We start from the raw sequence: 20,104 nt of genomic DNA, 5'->3' as shown, positions 1-20,104 counted from the left end.
CTTTTTGTTTTAGGTCATAGTGCACCTTTCCAGATTTCCAAGTGAAACAGGATACTTGCAAAAAGGATTCATGAGGATTTCCCTAATATATAATATTAATACTTGAGCAGGAAACAATTATGGGCATGAAATAATTGGAGTGTTAAAAATGGGCTTCCAAAATGTCAGAAAGTCAGCAGAATCTGTTTGTTTTGTGGAAAAGCCAAAGAAAGAAGGTTGAACAGATTTTGTCAAAGTACTTCAACATTGTGAAGTGTATTTTCTGTAGTTTTCTGTAGTTTCTGAAACATGAACATTATTTGTTGAATTTGAATTTGTTGTATTTGTTGTTTGATTTAATATGGATTTTCTTTTTCTTTTTAAGACATACAGAGGATGAAACACCAGTTAGCCAGCAAGTGACGAGAAGAAAGGAGGTTGTCTGCCGACATATATGTAGGTGCAGCCGGGAGCAGAAGTGATGATGGGTGATCTCTCTTTACAATTGGTCAGGTTGGTGGGAGGGGAAAATATGCTAAGATATTATTGATGAGTGTACATTTTTCCCAGCCGCTGAAACACAGCAACCAAATGTGACACAGTGTTCAGAGGTGAGCAGAGGTCACTACACTTTGATGAAAGATGGATACTAGAATTTTGTCTTTTTAATTATATGATACAATGGATGGTGCTTAATATGACCAATGACATAAACTAACAAGGTGAAAAAGGTCCAATATGGTTTCAGGTTGAATTTAAACATAGTTTGTGAAATGAGTGTTTGCTCGTTAAATGAGACTGTCTTTAATTATTAAAACTCACAGAATGGAATGGAGTCACTAAGACAGTTTGCAAATATCGCTAGTCACTATTCACTCATTCATATGCCACGGCTGTGGGGAAGAAACACTCATAATTACCTCCACAGTACAGTTACATCCTCTACATATTTGCCGAAAAAGAAAGCTAAATGAAGATTAGTTACATCTTAGATACTTTCAGCCTAACTTGACCACTCCATGTTTTAAAAGCTACGGCTACTCATAAGATTAATTAATGGACAGTTTATTAATGATCATAAATGTACATGGTTTGGCCTGGAGGGTTTGTATGTCTTGTCTTTTTTGTTTCTGTCACAGGCCAACTTATCTTCACTGCTAACTATAAGAGCCAATCCCATTTCACCCCTCGCCCCTACCACTTAGCACTTACCCCTCAGTTTTGCACATTCACGTCTAGGGGCAGTGTGTCCCGATTTTTGTTGAGACAAAGGGGTAGGACGAAGTGTTAGGGCTACACGGCCTGCCGTTGTTTTTTTAAAGGCACACTCCAAACGGAATGTTATGAGAAAAAAAGAAAAACCAACAAGATGGCTGGCCAAGCGACCAAAGAAACCCTCAAATGTAAGTATTTTCACAGTTAAAAAAGTATGATAACCATTCTATTGTCTTAGTTTAATGTTGTTTCATTGTATTACAGTCCTTTTCTTCATAACAGGCATAAAAATTGCTAGTAGTATGCCGAGGTCTTAGTAGATAGCTAGCTAGCTAAATTTCCTATTCCACCATAAATGGTACAGCAGTTACATTCTGGCGCCTCAGGTGTCAAAACTGCTGCACCATTTAAGGTGGAACAGGAAATTCGAAAGAGAAGCTGGAGAATAGCTGAATTCAGCTCCATATCACTGAAGAATTAGGGGCGGGCGATAATAAATAATTGCTCCATTCCCCTCTTTAAAGGCATATGAGGCCCTAAATTTAGCTAAAGCCCAGCAGTGAAGTTGCTTAACATCACTGCTCCTCTGCTACCACTATTCTAACTCCAATATGCAACAGTTCTGACATCCCTTCAGTTATACATGGTGCTTTTGTTAATTGGCAAGAAAAGAGTATGTAATACTATTTATTAGTAAACCCAGGAAGCACTGACGGGACAAACATTAACAAATATGAACATTTTAACGTTTGCAGTTGCCCTGAGAATGTTCAGAAAAACAACTTACAATTAGAGTAAACTGGAGTGAATGAAAAGAAAACATTGTAGAGTCTTTCAACAATCAAACGTGTTTGGTGCACCAACGAAACGTTTGTGTTTGTTAATGTTGGTTGGTGTTCATCCCGTCAGTGTGTTCTGGCCCTTAAAGGTAAATAAAATGTACCTTTACTGGTTCAGTCTAGACTTTCTAAGGTATAACTCTACAGCCATAACTTTAGAGTGTTTTCTCATGGATTTCACATCAAAAACTATCTGAGGGATGCATCTCATTTTCAGTCAGCATCCCAGTGCTTCTACCATCTACTGATGAATTCCTTACATTTTCATTCTTAATACATCTGAAGACTTATTATTCAATAACTACATGGAATGTAGATTCCCTTAGTTATTCTTCAGCTAAAGGAATGAGGAACAGAAGCAATTTAGGGGGTTAACTGTAAGAGAGACTAATTTTAAAACTGTGGGATATGTTCTGCAATGTTTTGGCCCTCAAAAAGAAAGCTTACATTTTCGTTGAGTAGGTCTGGTTAGAGGACTCCTCTCATTATATTCTCATTAAAATAATTTTTTTGTTTGGTTTGTAATTTTTTTCTGTTGCCCTATGTTTGAAAATGAACTCTAATTTAAACGCAAAGGAAAAATACAAACAATAAATAAATCAATTAACGTGTACTTGTAGTGCTATCTTAGTCAAACGCCCTGCCTTAAGGAGCACACTTATTGTCTTTCATAACATTCTATGGAGTGAGGCACCACATCGACATCTGCCGGCAGTTTCCACATCTTGGCCAGCTGTGTGAAATGTGGACAGTGGAAAAATTAGACCTATGATAAAACCTACATGTGATAAGACTGAGACAGAACCTTGGTGATGAACTTTCTCAACCACAAAGACAAGCACATGAGCACATCGCGCTCATAGCAGAGAACCACAGCTCTTAGATATGGCTTGTAGGCCATAATGTGAAACTGTACTTTAGGAAAGATCAGCACATCTTAAGAGATCCTCTCATCAGATGTGCCAATCTTTACCAACGTACAGAACAAGCTACAAGAACAGCTTCTTGAATTAACATTTTTGTGAGGTTGCATGTCCCAGTTTGCTTGTTTCCAATAATAATAAATAATAATAAAGTCTTAACATCTTGAGAGCAAATGTTACAAAGGACAAAGGACTGTCTGATCTGTGGGTTCATGACATTTAGAAGAAAAACAAAACCCACAGGCACATCCTGTTTGGGCTCGATTCATTGCTGTACTTCTGCAGGACTTCAAAGGCTTTAAAAAAAAAAAAAACAGCTATACCACTCCAGGTTTTTTTATGTCTTGCATGTAAAAGACAGTTATTTGTTAGAGCTGTCAAAGTTAACAAATATTAATGTGCACGGCAAACTATAAATACCAATTATTACATCTTAACTACTTTTGACTATCAAAGAACAACATTGGTCATTTCTATTGAGAGATTTTTGCACGTCTGTGTTGGATGTTAGTTGACTATCCGCACTACTCCTGTACTCCAGGATGCTTTTAATGACTTGTGGACAGAACTTCTGGTAAAGCATAAATATATTAAGTGCTAATGACATCATCACATAATAGAAATTATTATTATTATTATTATGATTAATAGAAGAAGACGAAGAAGAATTTGCTTTATAACTTGTTGTGCTATTGTATTTATGCTCTTTTTCAAAATCTAATGAAATAGTATGACATAATAAATAAAACATCATTGATAAAATATTGTTTTCACAAAAGTTGTAGTGATAATTTACTTAAGTATAAGTAAAAGTATTAATAAACATGGTTTACTGGAAAACTAGTAAGCAAGTAACTTTTTATATCTGCAATCACGGTCTGGAGATATTTCTGAGTTGACTTAGCTACATCAGGGGAAATAATCTGAACAGATAAACCTGAAGCAGAACATGATATTACATGAGAAAAAAAAAGTCTGGAGTCCTGAGACTGATCACCGAACGCTCTGCAAGTGCATATCTTTCTGTGTACTGTGTAAGTTGTACATTAAGCTACATGGATTTCATGGTTAGATTGGTTTATGAGCTGAAACACATTTACTTTTTACTCTGTAACAGTTATTAGAAATTAAAGCAGCGAGGTGAAGGTACTTTTAGAAATCAATTCAAATAAAAGTGAAGGTACCATGATTTAATTCTACTCAAAAAGGACCGTTACAGAGAAAAGAGGTCTCAAGTAACCATAGTAAATGTTATTCGTTAATTTCCATCTCTGCATGTTAGTAATGAGCAGTGCAGAAGAGCAGAGAAATCAATGCCTTTTTAACTACCGTCTTGAAAAATGAAAACAACCTCTTTGATAAACTCTTGTCTGTCTGTGGGAGAATGACTACATTTCAGATTCTAACTCACAGAGGAGGAGGAGAATGCTGTGCAGTGAACACGGAGTAGTAGTACTTGAGTCCAGTCTTGGTCCTAAGACCGGTCTCAAGACCATAAACTAGCATTCTTGGTCTCGGGGTAGGTTGGATACGGAAATTATTGCTGGGAACAGCTGAGTGAAATGCCTCCATCTGAGGTAACTGGAAACTGTGATTCATTATTGAATATTAACAAAACCAGAATAAGCAGAACGGTCCTTTCTCTACATCAGGGATTCCTTAACTTTTGCACAGGCACTTGACTAATAAAACAGTCCAAACAAATGACCACAAAATCTTTCCCAGCCCACAAGATTTAACTGATCAGATTGTCTTTTTCTGACTCATCTAACAAGAAGGCTGATTAGGCAGCTACCAAGAGCTGAATGTCAGGCTGAAGAGAGGAAAGCTGAGGAGTTCAAGCCCAGTTCAACAGGTTAAGGTACAGACTCACTTTGTTTAGTCTCCATGTGACAGTGTAAACTGTTCACCCCTGAGCAAACAGCACAAAGTGGTAGTTTTCAATTCCTATGCAGGTATTCACTGCTGTATTTCCTTCATTTTGGTTATGCTTGCACTGAAAATATTAACATAGCTAGCAGTCTGCCAGAATAGTTAATGCGCTTGATGTAAATGATATTTTATTTTTACAAAAAATGTGTGGTTAACTGTCTATATTATAACGGATTTTTGGGGTTAAAAAAATATTCAGTTCACATCAGGTAGTGATCAGGGCCGTAACTAGGATAAACATTTTAGTGAGGTCCATTTCGCAGAAATGTGACCTACATCTTAAAGTGAATAAACTAACTGTGAGTATGAGTATTACACTAACCGTAAGTTCCTCCTTTAGTTTATTTTTAACCAAATCGTTGTTCCTTTTTACCCATCCATAACTGTCATGCACCTTTTCCTTTCATTCATTCCTTCCCCATCCCTCCATTCTTCTATAAACTGCTATTACTCTTCTATAAACGCATTTGAGTCGTTATCCTGTTTAGGTTTATTTAAATAATCATATAACTATTTATTTATATGTTTATTTTAAATAAAATTAGCCCAAAACACGTGTTGAAAGCTGCACTAAATAAAGTGATAGCTTCAAATTGATTTTATTTCATTTACCTCTCTCTCTCCTGCTTATCTGTCCTCACTGATGGCTGAAAAACACACATTATACAAACGTTATAAAAGGCTGTCTGTACCAAAACCCAGACAACGGGAAAGGCAGCTACTCATTCAGTTAACGAGACAAAATACAGTCTAATGTACCTTCCGATTTCTTAGTAATGTCAGCTACATGAGACTTTACCTTCAATATGCTGGTTAACAGTGAACTTCCTCATGCTGGCTGTAGTGTGTTAACCTATGTGTAGGTAACACAGTTCAACTTTAATTTCTTACCTAATCACAAAATGGAGCCTGTAGCTTAAACTGAGCAGCTACTGCAGCTGGACTAAAGCACACTGATATATTTGGCAACATTATGAGCAGAAAACAAAAAAATGAAATACAAGGTTTGCATTTTACAATCTTAACGTGTTAACTGCACACATAAACTCTTAGCTAGCTACATTTTTACCATTTTTTTCATGTGTGAAATTTTATTATCATGATAAAAGCGGTATAATAAATATTCTGTCCTCATATAAAATGTTTAAATATATATAATATATAACTACAAACAAATTTCATATATATATATATATATATATATATATATATATATATATATACCTGAAATTTACATATATATACATACATATACATACATATTATGTATTAATATATATATAAATATTTTAAATATATGTTTACATTTTTTTATTCTGAAAAAATCTTAATCTGGTTTCAGCCTTGACTTGGACTTGACTACTGAAAGTCTTGGTCCTGACTCAAACTCGATGTGTCCTGGTCTCTGTCTTGATTTGGTATCGGCTCTAGCGGTTTGACTGCATCAAACCAGCTGACATAACATTTTTAAGCAATTCTAACATTTATTTTTTGAGTATATATAAATATCAAGTTATCACAAACTGACTTGAAAAAGCTGCACAGAAGTGGAGCAATCCGTTGTTCTTGTCTAAATAATGACCTTTTGGTGTAAGTTGAAGACAATCAGCCCCAGTGTTTAATGCTGCATGTCTGAGACACTAACAGCTGCTAATACTTACTCCCTCTAACTCACAGAGGAGGAGGAGAATGCTGTGCAGTGAACACTAAGCACGGCCAAGGCAAATGAGGAAATACTCCACCTGCCTTTGTTGAAGCAGGGGAGAGAAATCAAGATGGCGAGAAATACGTTTGGCAAGGCAAAGCAAAGATTTTCAGACCAGCTTGAGTGATCAGTCTAGTGTAGGCTTTGTTTTGTCAGGCTGTTGAAATTCAGTCAACTTCCTTTGCCTTTGTGAATTCTGCATGGCTGGGGACACATCTGTGACCATGTGTTATATAACCCCACCGTTTCATTTGCTGTTGGTTTGCAGAAGCATTCATTTCCTTTGCTTAAAGACTTTCACTCCTTCCCCCATCCAAGACTCAAAGCTGAGAGTCCAGAGTGCTGTTCATACCTCTACATGCTCAATGAAGGGATTCTTACTTTTAATTTAACCATATGGTAACATGCATGGAAAAGGAAACGGAAAAACACTTTACTGTAGGACAATGTTCAGAAGACTACATGATGCCTACATAAGCATTTGTAAAGGCTTATTCCATTGTCTTCTGTCATAAAGGCTGCATTTGACAGCTTTGAGGTCAAATAGATAAAACACCAAAGTCATAGATTTGAGTTGTGTCATGACACTTTTTGAGTAAAATGACTTCGTAGCTTCGTGTATATTCAGAAGAATTAGTTCCTGGATTGTAGGCCAGTCTTTAGAGGATTGTTTAACAACATTTTAGAGGAGAAGTATGGAAAGATTAGCACATGCTATGGTGAATACAACATTCTGTCCTAAAAAAGATGGTTTACAGCAATAGATTTCAACCTGTGGTACTGCTAATATATAGGCACTTGACAAAACATAATTTAAATATAACAAATATTAATGCTGTTATAAATATTTGTAATAATTAACCAACATATTTAGGTCAAGCTTGTTGATCCGGCAAAATGTTAGCTAAGTTTTTTGCAAGTCACTATAAGACGTTTCTTCTTTCAATTGCACAGAGCTCATCCATGATGGATTATTGATTGTGTCTTTCCAAAGAAACGTTCCTGAGGCTGGAACAGCCAACATGTCTCAGATCTGGGAAAACCAAGAAAACTAAGCATAATCCAAAACGAAGAAAAACAGCAAAGAGTGCCAAGCACTAGGCTACATATGTGCGGGAACTGAAACTGAGCAACTACACCTCTGTGCTGTATGTTTATTGTGTTGGGTTATATGATAAAATATAGCAAAATCTGACAGGCTACATTGATCATTGTATTATATTTGTTTGACTTTTAATGAGTGGGTCAAGTTGCAAGTTAAAAAATGTTGGGAACAGTTATTACAGTACAAAAGTCAGGACTTAATAGGTTTAGGAATTCATTTATTCCCCAGTCAATTGTGGTACTTAATAAAAAAAAAAGCAGACTGTTTATATAAGTACATACACCAACCGGCCACTTCATTAAAATCACCTTCCTGTATCTACACTCTTTGTGCATTCTATGAGCTCCATTTACCATACAGGTACACTTTTTAGTTCTACTATCACAGACTGCAGTCCATCTGTTTCTCTGCGTAGTTTGTTAGTCCCCTTTGAATGACAAAGTGCAGCTAAATGGTAAGTGGAGCTGATAAAATGAACAATGAGTATAGATACAATGAGGTGGTCTCCTCAGTATACTATTGATAAAAAGGGTTCTATGGTTCTTGGCTTGGACCTACAGTTTTAGGTATTAGGCTATTTTTAATGCAAAATAAATGTTTGCGCAAAACCACAGATTCTTAATATTCGACAATATTTAATGCTTATTTTGACAGTAAACTAATATATACATAAATGTATTATAAAATCGGGTCATCTAAAGTTATTGTCTGTTATAACACAGCAAATTATTGTGAAGTAGACGTTAAGCTGTGCCACACAGCATCATGCGACATTACTGCACCTGGTAAAAAAAAATTTTAATTTTGATATTTCAGATTTTGGTGTTTTAAAGACTTTTTGTTTTATGGTGGATTTTATTATATTTTTCTTAATTTATTTTTTGACTGTTTAAGTGCTGGCACTGTGGTGTTTCCAGACATATGTTTGGTCTTGTTTGTGGAAATTATAAGCAAAATTGAAATGTCTGTAAATGTGTATTTACATTTTAAAAATGAATATTTAAGAAATCTGCATATCCTGTGCAAAACATGGTGAAAGCATTTGTTCATTGATTTTTTTAAATGATCTTTTTTATAGGTTGCAGGTCATTTTGTAGGTCTTAAGTTATGTAAAAAAAGGAAATTACAGCTTATTACTGTAAATGTACAGCAGAATACAGCTACATTACAGTGGTCCAAGTGTTGGTGAAGTCACAGTATTATTTACTGTTAACACGGTACAGTAAATTACTGTGAAAGTAATCAAACTGGTAGCCAGTAATTTACTGTAGTTTTACTGTAATTGTATTGTAAATTATAACTACAATTTCTCTCACCAGAATAAGACTGTGAAAAGTAGTGTCAAACTACCCTCCTTTGTTTTTCTGGGTGGGTAATGTTAACATTGCAAGGTTTAACTATGCGTAAAGTTAGAGAGGAAAAGGGAAGACAACAAAAAGCAGCCATCCCACTACCAACATGAAAGTCATCCAGGTTTCAAGCCCTTTATGTATTTGTTAGCAATTCCTTCCTAAAGTTAGTCTGTGCTCAGGTTAAAGGTGTTCACAAAGACATCTGGGATTAGGCTGATAACTAAGGTTAAATCCAGTGAAGTTATATTGGCCAATATCACTTTCTGCCAGCTAATACTGAACATTAAAATGGTGGAAATAATCATACATGCATATAACAATACTGATGTGTGTACCAGTGGAAACTAAACTTAAAGATAACAGAAACAGTCCCTTTGGGAACTGTAATTAAATGAAGGCAATATTAATGTTGTCTTGGAAAAAATAAATGGCCAAATTCTCAGCAGTTCTGAAATATGTTGCAAAACTGAAAATTGAAAAACTGACCACATAAATTCACTGGCAGAAATGTTACACTGGCCTTGTGTTTGAGCTGAGTATTATCATTTTCTATTTTAGCACGATTGTATATCTTTTCCAGACAGACATAAAACATTTTTTCAATAAAGAAGGATGGTAGGGAACACATATGTGTGATCTTATAATGGCTGTTCTTTCATTTGTCATGACATACACAATTTGGACAAAAGTATTGGGACACATTTCTTAGTTATTGAATTCAGGCGTTTCATTGAGTCCCATTGTCAAAAGTGTATAAAATCAAGCACCTTGCCATGCAGTCTGCCTACATTTGTGAAAGAATGGGTCGTTATAAAGAGCTCACTGAATTTGAGCGTGGTGCTGTAATAGGATGCCACCATTGTGACAAGTCAGCTCATGAAATTTCTTCCCTCCTAGATATTCTATGTTCAACTGTGAGTGGCAAGTGGCAGACCATGTGAAAGTTACAGAGCGGGGTTGCCGAGTGCACATAGTGCATACAAGTCACCAACACTCTGACCTCCTCTCGCACAAACATCAGCACAAAAACTGTGTACCAGGAGCTTCATGGCATTGGTTTCTATAGCCAATCAGCTGCATGCAAACCTTACATCACCAAGCATAATGCCAAATGTCTGATGGATTGATGTAAAGCACACCACCACTGTACTCGGGAGCAGCTTCGGAGTGATGAATCATGCTTCTCTATCTGGCAGTCTAATGGATGAGTCTGGGTTTGGCGAATGCCAGTAGAACATTATCTACCTGACTGCATTGTGCCAACTGTAAAGTTTGGTGGAGGAGGGATAATGCTATGGGTTGTTTTTCAGGGGTTGGCCTAGACCCCTTAGTTCCAGTGAAGGGAAATCTAAATGCTTCGGCAAACCAAGACATTTTGGAGAAATGTAGCTTCCAACTCTGTGGAAAAGTTTGGGGAAGACCCTTTCCTGTCTCAGCCCCAGTGCACAAAGCAAGGTCCATAAAGGCATGTCTAGGTGAGTTTGGTGTGGAAGAATTTGACTGACCCTAACAGAGCTCTGACCTCAACCCCATTGAACACCTTTGGGACTAGAATGGAAATTGTGAGCCAGGCCCTCTCATCCAACATCAGTGTCTGACCTCACAAATGCTTTTCACACTCCAAAATCTTGTAGAAAGCTTCCCAGAAGAGTGGAAGCTGTTATAGCTGCAATGGGCCATATTAACACCTATGGATTTACAATGGGATGTCAGGAAAGCTCCTGTAGGTGTAATGTGTGGGTGTCCCAATACTTCTGTCCATAGATTGTAACCCCTCCTCCCAAAATTACACGAAGCAAGTGCTTAGTCTTATTTTAAGCAGTAAAAATTGTAATTTTTAATTTCCATAAATAACTAATAGGTTCATTATAATTCTTTACAAACTAATTCACAAACCAGTATGGGCCGTGCAGATATAATAGATATTACATTAATAGTAGACATTACAATGAATTGTAGCACATTTAATGGACCTGATTAATCCATGTATCTGAATTTAGATCTTTTTGTTCCTTTGAAGCCGACATTATGTTTTTTAAAGAGCAGCTGTATATAGACTGGAGTCGTCACAAATCTTTGCCTTTTGAATGAACAAAAGATTGGCATTGGCTTCAGACAGTCACCAGATTAAAGGTATATCAAATTGAGAACTACATGCTACACAGTAGGGGTTGCACAGCTGGTCAACTTGTTGACTTTACTGCACAGCGATGACGCTTTAAGCTTGATGTTGACCAGTCACTGATCATGTGATTATGACACTAACAACTTGGACACATCACCAGACAAGTGGTGAGGAGGCTGGTGATTTCAGGATCCGTATCTTCAGTTTCACAAAGGTTGTAATCAAGAGATCATTGGAGAGGGCACATCATGCTCTACTGACATGTGGAGTTTGGCTTCGTTCTAACATTTTTCTGCTGATATACAGTGCTTCATAGTAGAGGTCTGCACAGAACTGTTTTTACAGTCCAACCCCTGCCCGCTCCTGCAAGATTTCATCTCACTCCTGCAGAAAATTGGAATCATTTGTCCCACCCCAGCCCGCAACCGAACAATTTTGGCCTGCTCCTGACCATGCAGTTCCATCAAAGTGCACTGACATCCAATATTTGACATAGTCTATTCACAAATACATTATCCTCTGCTGAAATAGTACAATAGTCATGGGCACTGTGAAGAAACTTCACCATATGCAATTTATTCCCAGTAAACACAAAGCAAAAATTAAAGCACAGAATTGTTATTTTTGGTATTTGGCTGGGCTTGGCAGCTGTGGCCATTGGACTAAAGGCTCCACCATCTCTGTAAGGTACAAGAATTTGCTTGTTATTTACCTGATCTGTAGCTTCACAACTCTTTAGAATTACTTTATTCATTTTAATGGTTTTAATGTTAACATTTTATATTGTTATTGTTATATGATTTAATGATCGTTCTACTCTATCTAGGCTATTCATTAATTTGCAGGATTTCTCTTCATGTATGCTTTGTCCCACTCCCGCCTGCAGTGTGCTGGTTCCCCGCCCGCTCCTGCGCACAACACTGCAAATTAGTCCCGCCCTGCAAGATATTGTGGTGGGTGCAGACCTTAAGTTCAAAGGTAAGATAATACATGTTGTTATCTCTTGTTTCCCAAAGACTACAATAGAAAGTCATCTGTTGTTGGAAAGGGAACGTAACCCCCTATAACCCAATAAAGTTTGAAGTAAGTTACTCATATTTTCAGCGAATAATGGCTCTCTAAATTTCTCTGGCTCTCCAAACCTTCACCATGGACGAGCGTCTCGGCAGGGCACCTAAGTCGGATACAAACGTGCAATATTCCAGGATCTGTAACTCTGGCTCCCTAAACACTAGCAGTGCAAACAAGGGCTTGTTGGAAAGGGCATGTCATGTTCTACTGACCTGTGGAGTTGGGCTTCGTCACCAATTTTTAAAGTTCCATTTATAAAGTCACTTCTTACAAAGCATTCCCTTCCATTCCACAGTCAACCCACAACCTCCACAACTTTTAAAAACAAAGGTCAGCCCACCGGCTTTAAAGAGAGTTAAGATTGGCGCTTTGACTCGACATTAAAGACATCTTCCATTTCCCGACGCATTTCTTTGTTGATTTAGCTGTGTGTTTCAGATCACTGTCATATTGAAAGGTGAAATACTTCTTTACTTTGAACTTTCTGGCATAGGGCAGCAGGTTTGTGCCAAAATATCCTGGTATTTTGAAAGCTCCATATTCCCCTTAATTCCCCTTCATCTTAATTGGAGCCCCCTTCCCAGCTGATGAAAAGCAGCCCTATGAAAACATCCTGCCACCACCACATCTGACTGCAGGCACAGTGTTCTTTAGGGGTTGAGCCGTGTTGGCTGTGTGCCAAACATATCCTCCGGAATTAAGACCAAAACGTTCAATCTATGATCTCATCAGACACGAGATGTTTTGTGAATTTATTGGTATTTGGAACGGTTCATTTTCCCTGCTATCTGAACTGGAGCCCCAGTCCCAGATGAAAAGAGCAGACCCATGGGTTTGTGCTAAACGTATGTTTTTGGAATTGAGCCTGTATTATCGGAGACTGAATATATCTTCATTCAAAACGTAAACAAGCTTAGGTCATTTCTTTTGTGAGAAGTAGCTTTCATTTAGCCTCTCTAGCTCACAGCTCAGACTTGTGACCTGAAATAATACACACAATCATTGCAATTCGCATCAACTGACCACTTACTTCCATAAATTCTTGTAGCTTCTTTCTATAGATCACTTTGTAGCCTCCGTAATGAACTTTCAAATTTGCCTGGTCATCAGCTTTGAACAATCTGGTATTTTCAAAACCTTGGTGGTACTATATTTCTTCCACTTTTCACTGATGGACTTCATAGTGTTAGATAAGGTCACCATGTTCAAATCCTAGCATCAGCTATAGGGGAGGAGAGCCCCCCAGCATTGGGCTGTGGAGCTCTGAAGTTATGGAGCACCAATGAAAAGCTTTGGTATGAGCTGGAGTGACAGCTGTGATTCAGAACTAATCATCCAGTATCAGTAGTTAACCTCACTAATGCACTTGTGGCTGAATGCAATCAAATCCCCACAGCAATGTTCCAAAATCTAGTGTAAAGCCTCCTCAGAAAAGTAGAGTCTGTTACAAGGACAAACTCTGTGTTATTGCCCTTGATTTCAGAAGAAGCGCTGGATGAGAAGGTATCTACAAATTCCTGAACGTTATAGTGTAGAATGGCATTCTGTGCTTTTCATCTATTGGTGAATGTTTGTTTTGGGCACAGTTTGAGTTTCATACTATTTAGATTAGAAGGTTTTGGACTAAAGTAACAGAAATCGGTCATAATCTGATGTCTAAAGAAATGTTTTAAAACTAATATTACATTTATTTACATTAATCTAATACATCAGCAATATATTTTCACATTCAAGACTTAAAGACAGCTCAGTAAGACTTTTTGCAACACAACAGCCTCCTAATCCAAGACTGGCCAGCACAACAGTGTTAACTGTTGTATTGCAACAGCTTTCACTCTTCACCCAGATCTCTGTTGGTTTAGCTCATAACACATATTCCATCAGAAACCTTGGAGCAAAAGCTTTGCCATTTTTCCCTAATCACTTTGATTATCCAGCAGTCTGGCCATATTTATAGTTGTACGAAATAAGCATCAACTATAACGATAACTGAAAGAAAAAAAAAGAGTAAAATTGCCATAATTTCATTAACACTTCAGTTAGCAATATAATGTCCATTATTGAATCTAATCGTTAAAATGGAACCAATGTAATTCATACTTCCAAGCAGCTGCAGGGTCTCAGACTCATAGACGACCGTTCCTCATTATCCACACCCTTGTCTCCTAAGTCTATGTCTTTAGGGACCAAATCTGGAGGAAATTCCTCATTACGCCCTATTATATTCATTAGTACATGAGAGCCGTCCTCTGCACTGATACAAGCACAGAGAGAGAGAGAGAAAGACAGGAAACCTGGCCACCTGTCTTTGCTTATAATGACAGTAGTCATGTTCAGGCCACTGATCTAAGGTGTGATGCGCAAAAAGTATCCAGTAATTCATTATGATAGCAGAAAACAAAGCAGCAACACTATTTAACAATTACACTAAAGTATACAGCACGTGTTCAACAATTTCTTCTTTCTGAGTTTGTGGTAATTTTTGATTTAGTAGAGTCCGACTGGAGCATTCTTAGTGATTTTGTTTGTTTCTGTTAAACCTTCAAAGATCTCTTTGAGTGATTCCATATATAGCCTTTGCATTTAGTACAGAACCTTTTTTAAAGGATGGCCTCACACTCTTCTGATGATAGCACTGCATGGACAGTGACATCAACAAACGTTAATGAAAGGACTATTGCGTAAGTAATGAACTGTTACCCACGAAACATCATCATCGTGATCAGAATCATCCACCTCAGTTCAAGAGGCAGTCTCAGTAGCCCTTTAAAGACTGGCCAAAGCCAGATGTTTACCTCTACATTAGTAGTGCAGGCTGACTTGGAAAACTTGAACACAAAACATCAGCATGGTTAAAATAATGAACACCTCTAAAACGCAAAGCTAACCTTCAGCATGAGGATACCATCTTATGAGCTCAAAATAACTTTATTTGAAGATAACATAAAAAATAAGAAAAATGAGAGTTATGAAATGACTTTGGGAGGAGGACCACACCTGCCGCTCCCCCTCCTTCAAATCTAATGTCCCATAAATTTCCACCTCTACCTTCCTGTGACATAAAAATGTTCATATTCCCACCAACTCCCCTCCCTGTTCCTCAGTTCCAGCTCTCACTCCTTCCTCTGTTCATCAAGAGGGGGTCCAGCCCTATAATTCAAAGCAGACACCATCCTGAGCTCCAGTCCAAGTTCTTAGAGCTCTCTCCTATCCTTCAGTCACACAGTCTCTTCTCATAGTCATACACAAAACAACACAATTAAACAATATACCCCCCTTTACTAACAGACAACAACATAAACACATAAAACAACACATTTACAGTCCATTTTTTGGAGGGCTCTACCATGAGCCTCCATGTTTGGCCACTCATATGGCCACACCTCCCAAGCTAGCGGGTCTCTGCAATATCTTGGCCAGTTTTTGATTTATTTTAATGTTACACAAAAGCTTGCAATAAGTATAAAGAGCAGACTTATGCTTCTTATGCTTTTACAGTTTTCATAATGCATCAGTCATCCACACAAGTTAGAAAGTTAGCTCGCTCAGTCTCACTAGCTAACTACTTTAGCAAGCAACCTTAGAGGTCCGTAAGGTTCATATTTTGCCTTCCCAGTTGAACAATGTAAGCATCATCCAATCGGTTTTTTCCCTTCAAGTCCTCAGACACATTCACCCACGCACACCTCAGCGCAATTTAGCATCTCCAGTTTGCCTGACTGCATGTCTTTGGACTGTGGGAGGAAACCGGAGGACCCGGAGTAAATCCACACAGACACGGGGGGAGAACATGCAAACTCCACACAGAAAAGACCCTGGTTGCCTGGCCAGGGAATTGAACCCAGGCTCTTATGTATAAAAAAATAAAACGTAAGATGTAAAATGTGCCATAACTTTTGCAAGAAGTTGGGAGAGTAGCCTAAACCCACACTCAAGTAAAATTTGTAATATTTTAATAAAATAATGACTTAAGTAAAAACACCTTTCCAAAAAAAAAACAACTTGAGAAGAAGAACAAATGTATCAAGTCCAAAAAAATACTTAGAAAATCAGCATTTATCATTATTGTAATTGAAGCTTGTTAGGCTCTACTCTTCTCTTTCTGAGATTTTTTTGATCTATAATAAAATGCTGAAGCTCCAAAGTCAGAGATGTGACCAGCCACAAAGAGGTATAGATGTTGTCACCAACAAGACTTTAAACAAAGGAAGGGAATTAAAAAGGAATTAATAAGAATTTATGAATATATGAATATAATTAATATGAATGGCCAAAATGTAACTGAGCAAAAAGTAGATTCCTTTACTCACTTATACTCAGGAAATACTCAGAAAAGTACAGATTTATCAAAATGTCTTTACATATACTTGAGGAAATGTGTTTAAAAACATTGGATTTAAGGAGTAGATGTTTCTCCCTCTACACTCGGAGGCAGACATTTAAGACCAAGGCTAGTCTACTTTTGTCTGATTGGCTAAACTCAATGCGGCTGCCCAACTCATTTGCATAAAGTTGAAATCTGCTGAACTTTTTCACTGCACTGCTTAACAAATGCCAAGTGGTTGTGAATAAGATATGGGCAAATTGCACATTTCCTGAACGTCTGTGCTTATATGATGTTTTCCTCTTCTGACAATAAAACATCAGTCTACACTGATGGTCATTTTACTGCTCTGAGTGAGAAGTAAGAAGATGTAAGTCCTGTCCATCCTCTTCTTTTCAGCATGTGTGTGGTCCATCTTGACAGACATTCAACTAATATGATTTATCTTTTGCTTATCATGCTGGGTGAAACCTCAACATCATTCCTCTGTTTAGTTTACAGGCCTTTTTTATAAACATCCTAGTCTCTTAAACACTCAGCAAAAATCTCAATGATTTACAGTCAACAAAACCTTCAGGACTGCAAACTCTTTTTAAGTCCACAATCTGAGCACTACTGCCATACTTTCTTTAAAAGGGAAGGGTCAAATCATGGCTGTTTATCTTTTGGAACAAAGTGGATGGGTCAAAATCTTTTCAGTCTAGTCCAAACACCACTTAGGCCAATTAAGTTACATCCATGAGGTAAATTGCAGAAAATCAGAAATTTAGCTTTTTTTTAAAAGGATCCCTGAAATGTCCTTTTTGTTTGTGCATCGGTCGACAATAAATGAAAATAGTTCAAACAAAAAAGTAAATTTGTAGGGCTTTTCAAAAGGCTTTTCAAGCACTCCTTTATTTGGTCATATGAATGCAAATACACCAGCCTTCAAAAGTTTGGAATCACTTGTCATATTAATAATTGATGCTATTTTTTTCAACAGTAGCTTCTGCAGTATAGACTGAAATCCCACATGATTGACATGATTTGGAAAGGACAGTTGCCATTTACTGTTTTCATGAAGAATGGACCAATGGAAATTGTCTAAAATTACTTGGAATAAAATCCTTTTACATTTTACATTAAAAAACAAGAATGTTTTTTGGCTTCTTCTGAGAAGTTACCATTTTGGAGATACAAGGTCCAACAACAACAATAAGCTAGACACCGGACGGCATTTCAAGAGGTTTTATTCAATATTTCATGTTTTTCGGGAACACCAAAGAGTTATCATTAAATCGCTGGATCATTCAAACATTAAATGTCAAGGCAAGTGAAAGTTTATTTATATAGCACTTTTACAGCAGGCGCCATAAATGAACAAGCTAATGGAGACAGTGGTGAGGAAAAACTCCCTAAAAGCAAGAGGAAGAAACCTTGAGAGGAACCAAGACTCCAAAGGGATAGCCATCCTCCTCTGGTCAACAGAGGATAGCAAACAATAACACAAGAGCAATTTGAACAGAAGACATTGGTATAAAATATTAAAACACAGAAAAGGGGAAAAACAGGTGAAGCAATAGATATGATTAAATAGTTCGAATCTGTGCATGCAGCAGTATCATCAGGAGGGTCAGTTCATGCAGGTGAGGTTGGCACAGCGTTGGACAGCAGGAACCTGTGGTGGTCAAACTGATCCAGAAGGCTAGTTTGACACACGACATAATGTAATTATTTATTTACAGTAATTTCTTTATCTGCCAGGAATTTGACCACCAAGTTTCAAATACAAGACAATCTGAATATTTATAATATTTTATGACAGCTTCAGACAAGTTAGTTGGAATCTAGGAGGCTGTAGAGTAGTAAAATCATAATAGTATAATTTCAGTTTTAAAATATTTTTGTGAAAACAGTGATCTCAAACATTTGAACTGTGACTCCAAACTTTCGAATGCTGTTTTACAAATGCGCATTTAGTGAATCAGTACATGGAAAGTGTGCATTGACAGTTTAAGAGTCCAAAGCTCCAGAGATGCTCTCCTTGCTTTTGATCAACATTCAGTTAAATATTTGAATGCATCTGAATGTTTAGTTAAACTGAAAATGTAAGACTAATCCCAGCCCTGACCTTAATTTAAACCTAGTCCTACATCTTATTCTAAATTCAGCACATGCTCATCATCAATTGGGTTTCAACAGATAGTTTGTAAACCGTTAGAGCAGGTATAGATAATCTATAAGGGACCAATATGAGGCATCCCTACAGGCTCACTACACTTTTCTAAGGGCATTCTAGCAACACAGCAGATTCTCGTTCAGCCTGCAGTCACTCCAAACAATAGCACACTGAACCACATTGAAAAAAGGTCTTCAACATTAACAATTCCAGCTCACTAACATCTCTGACCATTAGATATCATTATGATTAAGACCATTATGATTAAGACCTAATGGAATAGGTCTATAGGTTTTTTCAGCAGGGTAGATAATGCTTTTTTATCTGTTGTTGAAAGCTCTTCAACTACTCAATGAAGTCATTTTGCATACAAAAAGCTCACATGCAGCGGATAATCGCATCAGTTTTATCCATGAAAATGGAATAACTAACAGTGACCGTGCAGTACTTACATGAGGCTAGTGCGCAGGGTGGGAATCTCACTCCTCCAGACTCTGCAAGCGCCTCTGCCCTCAGCCTTATTATTCCCACCCGTATTCCGACAAGCTTCGTGCACTTAGTTTGGCTAAAAGCTTCTACTCACACCAGGGAGCTCTTTGTGAGTATGAGCTTTGAGCCAGCCCTAACAAAGATGTCACTTTATTAACCAATCACAGAGCAGGAGATCGGATACTCTCAGCCAATTGTAGAAGAGGAGGCGGAGCTTTGTCGGAAATCAGGTGGGGTATAAATAACGCGCTTTTTTTTATCCCAGGAACGCTCAAGTTGAACACCCGAGGGAAGCGGATAGAGGGGATGCTGCGGGTGTTTCAACATCCCTAGATTTCAGGGTTGGCTAACTGCAACAAAAAAAAGCCTTGAAGATCTGAACTTAAAAGTAATGTGAAAGTGATAAAGACCTATATCTGCGTGTTTTAATGTGAAGTTTGTAGTTTTGTGGGTTTTTTTCATAGATTTTAAACGCTGCCGTAGCCGTTTGCGTTAACGGTGTATTTTTATTACAGTGCTCTGATCGCTTACCTCGTCCACTGTTGGCCATTTCTGAGACTTAAAAGCTGCCAAATACTGTTTTTAAAATCAAACAAACAAAAAACTGTTATCTATAATTGTTACCGCTCAGAGTGTGTTCGAGTGTGTCACTGTGGGCGTGACGCCCCACATCAACAATTTGATTGGACACTAATTTGCATAAAGTTCACCCAGAAAAAGAGAGAGGAGACAAACGAGCTGACACTTTACAGGCGTTGCTCACTTTGTTGTGTATATTAGCATTTAATTGTTTGTACCTACACTGTTGTAAACAAAGGTTCTGTGCAGGTACATTGTAATGTTCCCTCAAAGGTGTAACAGTGGTTTTAAGGTCCAATTGTGCACCT

General features: G+C 37.5%; 1 protein-coding gene across 1 annotated transcript in view; it reads right to left on the bottom strand.

Moving 5' to 3' along the window:
- The window catches only part of col6a4a (collagen, type VI, alpha 4a), a 50,144-nt gene extending 30,825 nt beyond the window's left edge, over window positions 1-19,319 (bottom strand). The window contains 1 exon segment of the mRNA XM_036590243.1: window positions 19,181-19,319. The gene's annotated coding sequence lies outside the window, so the exon portion shown is untranslated.
- Window positions 19,320-20,104: the final 785 nt, after the last annotated feature.

The sequence above is a fragment of the Colossoma macropomum genome, unplaced genomic scaffold (assembly GCF_904425465.1).
Source record: "Colossoma macropomum unplaced genomic scaffold, Colossoma_macropomum, whole genome shotgun sequence".
Classification (NCBI taxonomy): Eukaryota; Metazoa; Chordata; class Actinopteri; order Characiformes; family Serrasalmidae; genus Colossoma; species Colossoma macropomum.
The sequence above is the reverse complement of the archived record's forward strand: the minus strand, read 5'-3'. Positions and strand labels throughout refer to the sequence as shown.